We start from the raw sequence: 10578 nt of genomic DNA on the forward strand, positions 1-10578 counted from the left end.
TCAGAAACATCTGTGACTTGGGAGATCCTTGTGTCCAGTGGGTTTTGCCTTTGAACTTCCGGTACCCATAGTCATATTAGGGCATTTTGCAGCTTCTTGTTTGTACCATCTTATCAGCATAGTAGAATCACCCAAAGAACCAGTGAGGCCTCCTGCACTCTGCTGAGATGACCTGGGTCTCTGCATGAGATCAGCTCTCTGTATCTCATTCTGATCCAGCAGGTCAGCCAGCCACTCAGAGACTTCTACCTTTGAGAACTGGTTACATCTAACTGCTTCTCTTACCAATTAGTGATTGCACAAAGATCAGTAGTAGCCTGAACTAAAGTGATCAAAGCAGAATCAGAAGTTTTCCAAACCTCTGCAAGACCAGAAAAACAGCTTCTGAGCAGGACTTTGAGGTGGGTCAACCAAAATGACACTACAGAGCTACTCTGCTGTGACCAGGGAGCAGGGAGCCAGGACTACAGCTCATAGCTGATGCCTTGTTGCCAGCATTTCAATGGCCTGCACAGGAGGCCCCAGACCAGATGCAGAGAACTCGGTACAACGGCTGCACAAAAAAGTAACCCACACCGCTCCCATGACAAAGAGACCAAGTTTACCAGACAGCCTAGAATATGCTTCTCCATGTTGCTTTCTGCTTCCCAATGGCACCTGGGTCACCTGGGTGTCACTGCTTGATGGAAAGCAGGCCACACTGGAAACCCCAGATGTGAGGACGCATGCAGTCTCCAGAGGATGCCAGGCCACCACACAGTTGGAGGGTAAGAAGCTGAGTGAGCCCATCTTCCGGGTCAGCCAACACAGCCATGTGGGCATTTGGAAAACAGAAGGACTTGCCAGCTGTTAACTATGAGGAAGAAAGAGAAGGGAAGTCCAGGGTGCAACTGAAGACAAACTGGCTTGGGAACAGGAGCTGTTACATAGAGAGTTGGAGACAGAAATGTGGGAATACAAGATGGGGGGGCAGGGGAGAGAGGGAGAGAGACTGGAGAGAGGGTTATCAGAAAGATAGGAAAAAAAAAAAACCACTTCAGGCAGAAAGAGAATCAGAAAGACAGAGAAGGGAGAAAGTATTTGGAATCCTATTTTTGGTAAAGTAGCCAAGATATATTCAGATGTATCTTCCCATAATTATCCACAAATATTGCTATTCCGAGGTGCCATCCAGTCCATATGGTGAACGCCAGGTAAAAGGGTAACAGCTACAGCAGCAACAATAGAACTACAGACCTTAAGAAAATTTTCATTTTTCTAAGTATTTTTGCACACCACCCCCATGAGAAAACAAAAGGAAATGGAGCAAGCTGATTTGTCCTTTTTGGTTTTTAGCAGTCATACATTCAGTTGAATTGATACACACAGTCCACAACCTGGCACAGAGCTGTTCAAGCTGTTATCATCCTGGCATCTTCAGACACTGTAGTCTAAAGGACCACATGCCCTTGAACTTGGTGCAGACACACCTGGAGAAGTCATACTGTGATCAGCTCGAACATATAATCATGTAACAAAGGTTATGCTCTTCACAAGAAAGGAAAACAGAGTTTAAATTTTAAATAAAAAATTTAGACTAAAAGCCAAGGAACAATGTTGCTTAATATGAGGGGCAATCAAAACATTTGATGACTGCTTAAAAAATCATTACAGTGACAGACACATTGCCATTAACCTCCATCAAAAGACTTCTCCTTGATTTGAACATATTTATCTCTTTGGTCTTAACACTTTCTGAAGCAGCTTGGGAAGTCCTTTTTTGTAAGTATCTTTAGTTGTGGTGTCGTGGCTGCCTCAAGGCCCTGGACTGATCTACAATATTAACCTTTCATGGTCATTTTGACTTTTGGGAAGAGCCAGAAGTTGCTTGATGCCAGATTCAGTGAATAAGATAGTTGATGACACTGTAATTTTTTTTTTTAATTTTGGTACCAGGGATCAAACTCAGGACCTCACGCTTGCCAGGCAGGTGCAGGGCCACTGAGCTATATCCCCAGCCCTCTGTAATGTTTTTACTTGACAGAAATTGCCATAAATGTCTTGCATCAATTCAGAAAAGGTTCCTACGAAAAGACATGGAAAAGAACTTCTAGAACTTGTCAGAAAGTGCCTAGAATGATGGAATAAGTGTGTTCGAAGTAAAGAAGATTCATGGCAATGTCATTTACTGTAATAAATTTAAGCTAGTTATTTTAACAGTCACCAAATTTTTATCATACCTCATAAAAGCAGTATAAAAAGCCATAAACAGAAGAAACTTCTTAAGCTTTTTATACAATCTGAATAGTAGTTTCTTGTCTATAAAATGGGGACAATGGTCCATCATAAAGATTTTTGAGGATGAAATCAGGTATAATTTGTGCAGTACACTTAAATCAGTGCCAGACACAAAGTAAGCACACAGTAAATGTTAAGCATTACCATTACTCTTAACATTAGTAGCACAGGGCCGGGGATTTAGCTCAGTGGTTCCACTGCCTGCCTTGCAAGTGCAAGGATCCGAGTTCGATTCCTGGTACAAATAAATAAATAAATAAATAAATAAATAAATAAATAAATAAAAATAAAAAACAATCCAAAAAACCAAAAACATCAGTAGCACAATGTATTTCATTAGCAGGTCTATTTACATCACTGTGTTTCATTTGTTATAGTTACATCAATCACAGGCCTCACTACTTAATTCTATATTAAAAAGCTATGTGTTTTTCTCAAACACATTAAATTATGGCTAAGTTACAGAAGTAATAGGAAGGTTAAGGTCAATAGACAACAGCAAATCTAGTTTACTAGGTCTTTTGAATTGTTATTTGAACAATGCATAGTAATTGTACATATGGACAGATTCCAGTGTGACATTTTAATAAATGTATACAGGATATTTCACCAAGTTTGAGTATTCTTCAAAGCAAAGGGAGTGACACCTCCGGATTATAAGCATTTCAAAAAATACATGCAAAATTGTATTCAGGAAAATCAAACGAGCCAGTCTTTACACTGTTTTGGTATAGCCAGGCAATCACCTTCAAAGATAGATTTCTGGAAGCCAAAAGGAAGCAGTTTACTTGGCTCCATACTTATATTATTTGGTTCTACCTAGGCTGGGGTCTTTTCAAAAGAAAATTATCATTGCTCATATATAATGTCTGTACACTGCTGCCCCCTACTGCCAATCAGCAATTTAGTAGATACATAACCATCCCTGGACTGTAGAAATCCCTCAAGGTGGGAGATGATTAGATGGTTAGATATGTTATGCATATCAACACATCCTCAGTTCTAGAGGTGGATAACTGCAGTATGATAATGTTTGAAGGAAGATATTCTAAGTGAGCAGAAATTGGGCTTATAGTATACTGTATATACATTATTTACACCCTAGTCCCATAAAGGAGTTGGACATGGTGGCACACACCTGTAATTTTAGCATTTTTGTATGTTGAGGCAGAAGAATAGTAAATTAAAGCCAAGCATGGGTAACTTAGTGAGACTCTATCTCACTATAAAACAAAGACCAGTAACAACAACAACAACGGTTGAGGATGTAGCTTACTACAAAGACTCTAGGGCTTGGGATATTAGCTCATATTAGCTCAGTGGTGCCATTGCCTGCCTTACAAATGCAAAGTCCTGAGTTTGAGTCCCAGTACAAAAACAAAACAAAACAAAACAAAACAAAAAAAACCCCAAAAGCAACAAAGACCAGAAAACTCAAGATAACTTGCCACATGAGATGTTTTTCCCAGTACTGAGGACTGAACCCAAGGCCTTTACACTGAGCTACATCACAAGCTTTTTAAACACTTTTTGAGGCAGAGTTTTTCTAAGTCATTGAGTTGCCTAATTCAATAGAGCACAGTATCATATTACATTCTTCTCACCTGTCTAGTGAGAAAAATTCAAAACATGAAATGTGATTCCTATTGCACATGTACTAGTCTCGCACTATTGTAAAATGAAAAAAAAAAAAAGAAAAAAGAAAAAAGAAAAAATTGTAAGTTGGCCTATCCTCACTCTGGGTCATCTGTATACAAGTGATGTCTGAACCAAATAAGAAGAATAGAGGGGCAAAGACATTTGTGTGATCAGAGTCTCGCCCAACACCTCAGCACCCCTTTGGGCATGTTTGTGGGCTCCCATGGCTGGCTTGGGCAGTCTGGTCAGCTCACAAAGCCCTGATAGGGATATGAGCAGAGTAAAGTGTGGCTTGCTCAGTTTGAGACTTCCAGCTGTGGCAATGCCCCTGGTAAGCCTGGAACTAGAGACTGGAAGTGTGAAGGGACACCCTCTAGCCCAGAGTGACTCCTTTCCATAATTTGTCCCAAAGAATGGCTTATACTAATGGTAGCACTGCAGAAAGTATTGCTGAAAGGGCTTACTTGCCTGCGTATATTCACAAGCCTAACGGGCTCCAGAGCACTGACTCCAACCTATCCTCTACTACCTGTGCCACCACCACCAACATATTAGAGTGACCCAGTTAGCTGGTTTGAGGGAGGATGAAGGGGATCAATTCATCAGAGATAGATGCAGGATTTCAGGAGAGAATTTCTTTGTAATTTTGGGATCCAATAAGAAGAATGATGCTGCTATGGTTTGGATCTAAAATGTCCCTCCAAAGTCTCATGTTCAGAAGTGGGGCCTGTAGGAGAAGGCAGCTCACTAGGGGAGTGACCTTGAGGGGTTTGGTTTTGACCTCAGTTCCTTTGTGCTCTCTGCTTTCTGGCTGCCAAGGGTTGAGCAGCTCTCCTCTGCCACATCCTTGTAATCGCGCCATTCTGCCTTGGAGACAAGAGACCATGGACTGAACCCTCTGAAAGCATGAGTCAAAGTAAAGCTCTCCTCCTTTAAGTGTGGGTGTTAGATATTTTGTTCCACTCAAGGGAAGGTGACTAATGCTAATGCTACGCTTCCCTGAGGTGCTACTGGAATTTAAAAAGCCTCCCGAAGGAGTTTTCATGTATTGTGGAAATGGGTGGAAACTGAGCAGAAATGGCAGCCTAATGCAGGCTGTAGAGAGCTCCCTAATTTAGCCTCTCAATCTGGCAATTGTAGGTACTTGAAAGTTCACTGAACCTAAGAGTTGTAGGTAGACATTAATAGGAGTAACAGGTCCTTTAATTGCTGTGATAGATGGGAGACCTTAGAAGTGCTGTGCAGTACATTATCTAGCAGGGGACAGAAGCAGGATACAATGACATCTTAGCAAACAGCTGTATCACAGTGGGAGGGAGCCTACCCTGAAAAACCAAGGAGGAGCAGAGGACCAAGGAGAACCAAGACTGAAAATGTACAGCCTTTTCTTTATCAATCCACAATAAATGGTTATTGAGTAAGGAAGTTCCCAGTTTGGCATGTGAACATTTTGATCTTGCCATAGACATTGGAAAGATTTCTGGGAACACAGACACAGCAGTTACTTCCAAACACTTCACAAGTGCCCCTTAGGAAGCCAGAATTATGTCCAGTGGTGGGCAACTCAAAGTATAGTTTGCAGAAATTGCAGTAGATCTCCAGCAATGCCGGTGGATTTGGTAAGATTACTCATAGTCTTCATTACCTCCCAGAGCAGAATGGGGAAAATGTCATATTGACAGGCACAGAGCAGCAGCTCCAGGAAAACACTGCCTATTTGCTGAGAGAATCAGGCCTCCTGAGGAGGCCTGGTGAGGAAGAAGGTCATAGTCTTCCTTGGGGCTGGGAGTCTGTGCCTCAGTTGGACCCTGTAACATGGTTTTATAGGCCTTTTGGATTTGTAGGGCTTGGAAAACTTAAATCTGATTTAGGAAAGTAATTAAAATGAGAAAAGCAAGTGGACAATATGGTTAAAGATTTGATGAGGGGCATATAGCTTAGCAAGATGTCAGGATCCAGTTCTTTTAGCAGGAAATAGCAGGAATCACAGCTACCACACACCCAGACACAAAAAGAAAAATGAAAATAAACTTTGTTGCTGGGTCATAAGGTATCTCTGAAAGAAATGACTGGAGGAGTCACTGGGGCTGTGAGAGTATACCTGGGAGTGGCCCAGAGTTGCTGTCAGCATGCAATTTGAAGTAGAAATCGGACAATAGGGAGACTCTGGAGTCTGAGATGTGAAATTCCCACCCACTCACCACACACTGTGGTATGAAATCAGATTGAGGACATGGACAAGATAACTCTAGCCCAATAACACTTTAAGAAGGCTGAAGTGGGAAGCTTATCAGGCAGTAGGAATGACAAGAATACAAACCCAGAGGAGGAGAAGTAAGTCATGGTATGAAGGAGCTGAATGGAATGAAATAAAATCTTCATGGTTGGGTAACTAACTAAAGGTCAGAAAGATAAGTGATTTACTTCAAAGGTCATGGATGAGAGGACTAGGGTTGAAATGTCAGTCTTCCAATAGTAATCCATTGTTTTTTCTTCACTTTTCCACATTTATTCTCTTGTGAAAACCCAGAACTGCACAGAGCAGAGCACTAAATCATGAAGTTACGGTCCCACATAGGAAATTGTATCTCATCCCATCTCTTACCACCAGTTCAGTAAGGTGCTCTGTAACAATCTAAGAAGCTGTGCAAACTACCCTAGCCAGAACATTTCCAAGGCTGAGAGATTCCCCGGGCTTCTGGAGATAGCCTGTGTCAGTCAGCTTCCTGTTACTGTAACAAATACCCGAGGTAAGTCAACTTTAAGAGGAAAGGTTTGTTTTAGCTCACAGTTCTGAGGGATTCAGTCCAGGATCAGTTAGGCTGGCCATTGCACTGGACTTATGTCGAGGTAGCACAGCACAACGAGGAATGTGAGATGGAGCGAATCTGCTCACCTCATGTCCAAAAAGCAAATTAGCAACAGAAGGGATACTAGACTCCTAGTACTCCCTTTAAAAGTTGTCCAGGGCCAGGATTTAGCTAGTGGTTCTGCCGCCTACCTTGCAAGCACAAGGACTCAAATTCGATCCCCGGTAAAAAAAAAAAAAAAAAAATTGTCCATGAGTGACCTCTGTAAGTCCTCCCACATCTTAACAGTTCTATCACCTTCTAATAGCACCAAGCTGGAGCCAAGCTTGAAGACATGGGCCTTTGGGGGACATTTTAGGCCCAATCTACTACACAGTCTAATCCATTATGGCATGAACTGGCACAGATTATTTATATTGAGCTAGTACCTGTGTTCTTGTATCTGGCTCTCTTAGTCCTGCTTTCAAGTTGTATATGTAATCAGTTACTTCCTCTTTCAAATGGATCTTCCAAGTTCTCAAGCATCATTTATTAATCAACAACCCACTGTGGAAAGAGAATTATGTCCATTCCAGGTCATCTCTTTCATCTCCTGGGCATTCCTGGTCCTTCTATACCTGTTTATTTTCATTCTTCTCCGGAATATCTCTAGCTTGTTAACTTATAAATTCCCCTCCTCCCTTTGAATTTCCCCCAGTCATTTGTTTAAGAAGACAACACTATTAGATCCTAGAAAAAGTATTTACTGTATGTCTTAAAGAATGTAAGCTAGTTTGATATTTATATCAACACTACTAATATTAACAACATAATTAGAAGGTGAGTTTGCTGTCCAGTATCACATAAAGGATCCCAAATTGCACGGAAGTGGTTGTTGGAGCACTGTAGAACTAGATTATCAATGTAAACAGAAATAACATACATATAGCTTCGCTCCACTTTCAAACACACTTAAGATAATGATGTTTCTCACCATCATCATCCCTAATACCTATGGAGTGTTTCCAAATGAGCCAGACTTGTAGCAACAACAACTTTATGACTTAGATACCATGACCATTTCTACTTTTCTAATGAGGAGACTGAAGCCCAATGTGTGATGGGCTTTGCTCAAGGAACCAAGGGACAAGTCAGACATTTTTATAGGTAGCAAAGCTGTCCATTATCAACCATACTAGTGTAACGTGCATTTCCTAGCAAGTGATTGATAGGTAAGTGTAAATTTGGGGACCCTCCCAACACATGTCATATTTCCAGCCCACCTCACCTCAACTCTGAATTCTTTTCCTATAAATGATTCCCTTGAGATGATTTTTTCATGCTTAGATCCTTGTAATAGTAACACCTCTGGCACCAGCAGATCCTCAATACAGACTTACTGAATTTACTGTCCCTGGACCTCTCAGTTTTTGTGTCCTGGTAAGATCAGAGGTTTCTGAGTCATGCAACAGGAGTGGAGGAGGATAGAGGAAAAGTGGTGTCACCTGTGTCCTGCACAATGCAGCCCCTCTGCTCCCAGGCCTGCTGCAATGAGGCTGCCTCAAACCCCTGCGTATAGCTGGCCTCTTCTGCCTGGCTTGGAACAGCCATATCTTCTCATTCTTTTTCCCCAGGAGTTAACTGAGCCTCCTCCTTTCTGTCTACTGCTTTCATAGAGGACCTGAACACTAGGGGTTATGGTGCTCTCTTTGAGGCCATGACTCTCTCCAGGAGGAGTTGGGCTGAATGGTATCCACCAAGCTGGGTGGTAGATGAAATCCCTACTCTTACCCCACTGTGCTCAGCTTTAAAACTGAATCTGGATTCCCCAGGCTGACTCCTTCTCGTTCCTCCTTCTCTTCTTCCTCTGCCTCTCTCACTTTTAGAGGTTACCCTCAACTCCAACTCACCCTCCGAGGGACTTTTTAAAATCCTTTTCTATTAGTCATCTTTACCAGCAGTGGGGTAAAATACCTGACACCCCCAATTTAGAGGAGAATATGGTTTATTTTGGCTCACAATTTCAGAGGCTTCCAGGGAGGAACATCACTGTGCAAGGGCGTAGTGAAGGAAAGCTGCTCACTGCATGGCAGCTGGAAGCAGAGAGGGCAAAGCAGCTTGTGAGGAAGGGACCTGGGCCAAACATACATCTTTCTAGGCCACACCCCCACGACCCACGTCCTCTATCCAGGCCCAACTGCTTAACAGCACATTCAGCTATGAACTCATCGATGGAGTAAGCCATGGATGGTTTTAAAGCCCCCATGATCTAATCATCTTCAAAATGCCCCATCTCTAAACACCTGAGCTTTCAGAGCGACATTTTTTATCCAAATCATAACACCTGTTCTCAGCCTGTTCACCAGCTTCTCTCAGTGATTCAGACAAGCATGCCCACTCCTCATAAGCTCCCACATTCCCCACTTTTGCATTTTAGGGGCCACATGTTGACAACCAATGTCCAGAGTGACTGCATTCCACTAACTTAGTTTGAGGGAGTGAAAATAAGGCTGCTAATTATCTAGTTTCTGGTGGTTTAAGGCAGGTCTGAGTGGGAATGTTTTAGTTCAAGCTCCTGTAACAGAGTTCCATAATCTTGGTGGCTTGAAGCAACAGACATTTGTTTCTCTTGGATCTGGAGGCTAAAGTCTGAGATCAGGGTGCCACTGTGGCCAGTTCTGGTGAGGGCTCTCTTCTGGGTTGCAGATCGCCAACATCACATCGTATCTTCATGCGGCAGAAAGGGGTCTAGAATTCTCTGTTGTCCCTTTTATAGGAATTGAACCCTTATAATTGCCTCTGATGGACCCCATCTCATGCCACAATCCTGGGAGTTAGAATTTCAATAGGAAGTCTGAAGAGGACACAGTCTACTGCAGAGTAGAAACCTGGAGTGAAGTATTACATTTGTGTATCTAAATCCCCATGACTGTCAACTGCTGATCTAGCGAGGATGCCATCCCTTGACTAGAAGTGTAATAACACTTTCAGGAAGGTCTCTAAAGTAGCCCTGTACGGCTATATCCCGAGTAAATATGACCTGGGATGAGCACCTCTCATCTGCTCAATGTGGATTTTTGGACATCGTTCATAACCAGTACCTCTTTCCAGCAAGTGATTTAGAGTGGAACAGTAACTTACTCAGGTTGGGGGATAGTGGAACAGCTCCTGTCTGCCCATGAATAAATAATGAGTCAACTAAGCTCAGAATCAACCACAAGTGCTCAAGAACTTCACTTGCTCCTCTTTAGGCTGTCCCTTCATCTGCATACAATTCTATTTTTTTTTTCCAGGAAGGGGAAGAGGGGATCTTAAATTGGGTACTTGACAAGGATTCCGGATTACCAGATTAGGACTCTAGGAATCTTCTTCTCATAAGTGGCTCCTGATCCTTTGAAGAAACTGTTAGGATTCTGCAAACTGTGAGTGGAGGTCAGTGAGTGTGGACTTCCCTGATAAATCACTCTCCAGTGAGGCCAATGCTGGACCTGCTGATCTCTGGCGGACTTTGGCCCTGGAAAGACTGGACCTCACCTTCAAAGGGCTCTGATCCAGAGTTGTAAAGAGGGCTTTGAATAGGATCAGAAGGTGGACACCCTCAGGAAGCTTTGTAGCCAGTTACATGGAAACTTGGTACAAACTTGAAACATGAGTGAACCTGTCAAAGGTAGAGCTGGGATTTGTTTTAAGCAGCAACTCCTGTGTCTTTTGTCAGAGAATTAGGGAAATTCTTCACTTACAACTGGAAGCAAAGGGCCAGCTAGGTAGCACAGCAACCTGTGGAAACACAAGGGTGTGAAGGCTAGGTAACAATGATGGGGTCCTCTAGTGCCAGAGAGAGAGAGAGAGAGAGAGAGAGAGAGAGAGAGAGAGA

This window comes from Fukomys damarensis, unplaced genomic scaffold, assembly GCF_012274545.1.
Source record: "Fukomys damarensis isolate Sample0158 unplaced genomic scaffold, DMR_v1.0_HiC HiC_scaffold_16, whole genome shotgun sequence".
NCBI lineage: Eukaryota > Metazoa > Chordata > Mammalia > Rodentia > Bathyergidae > Fukomys > Fukomys damarensis.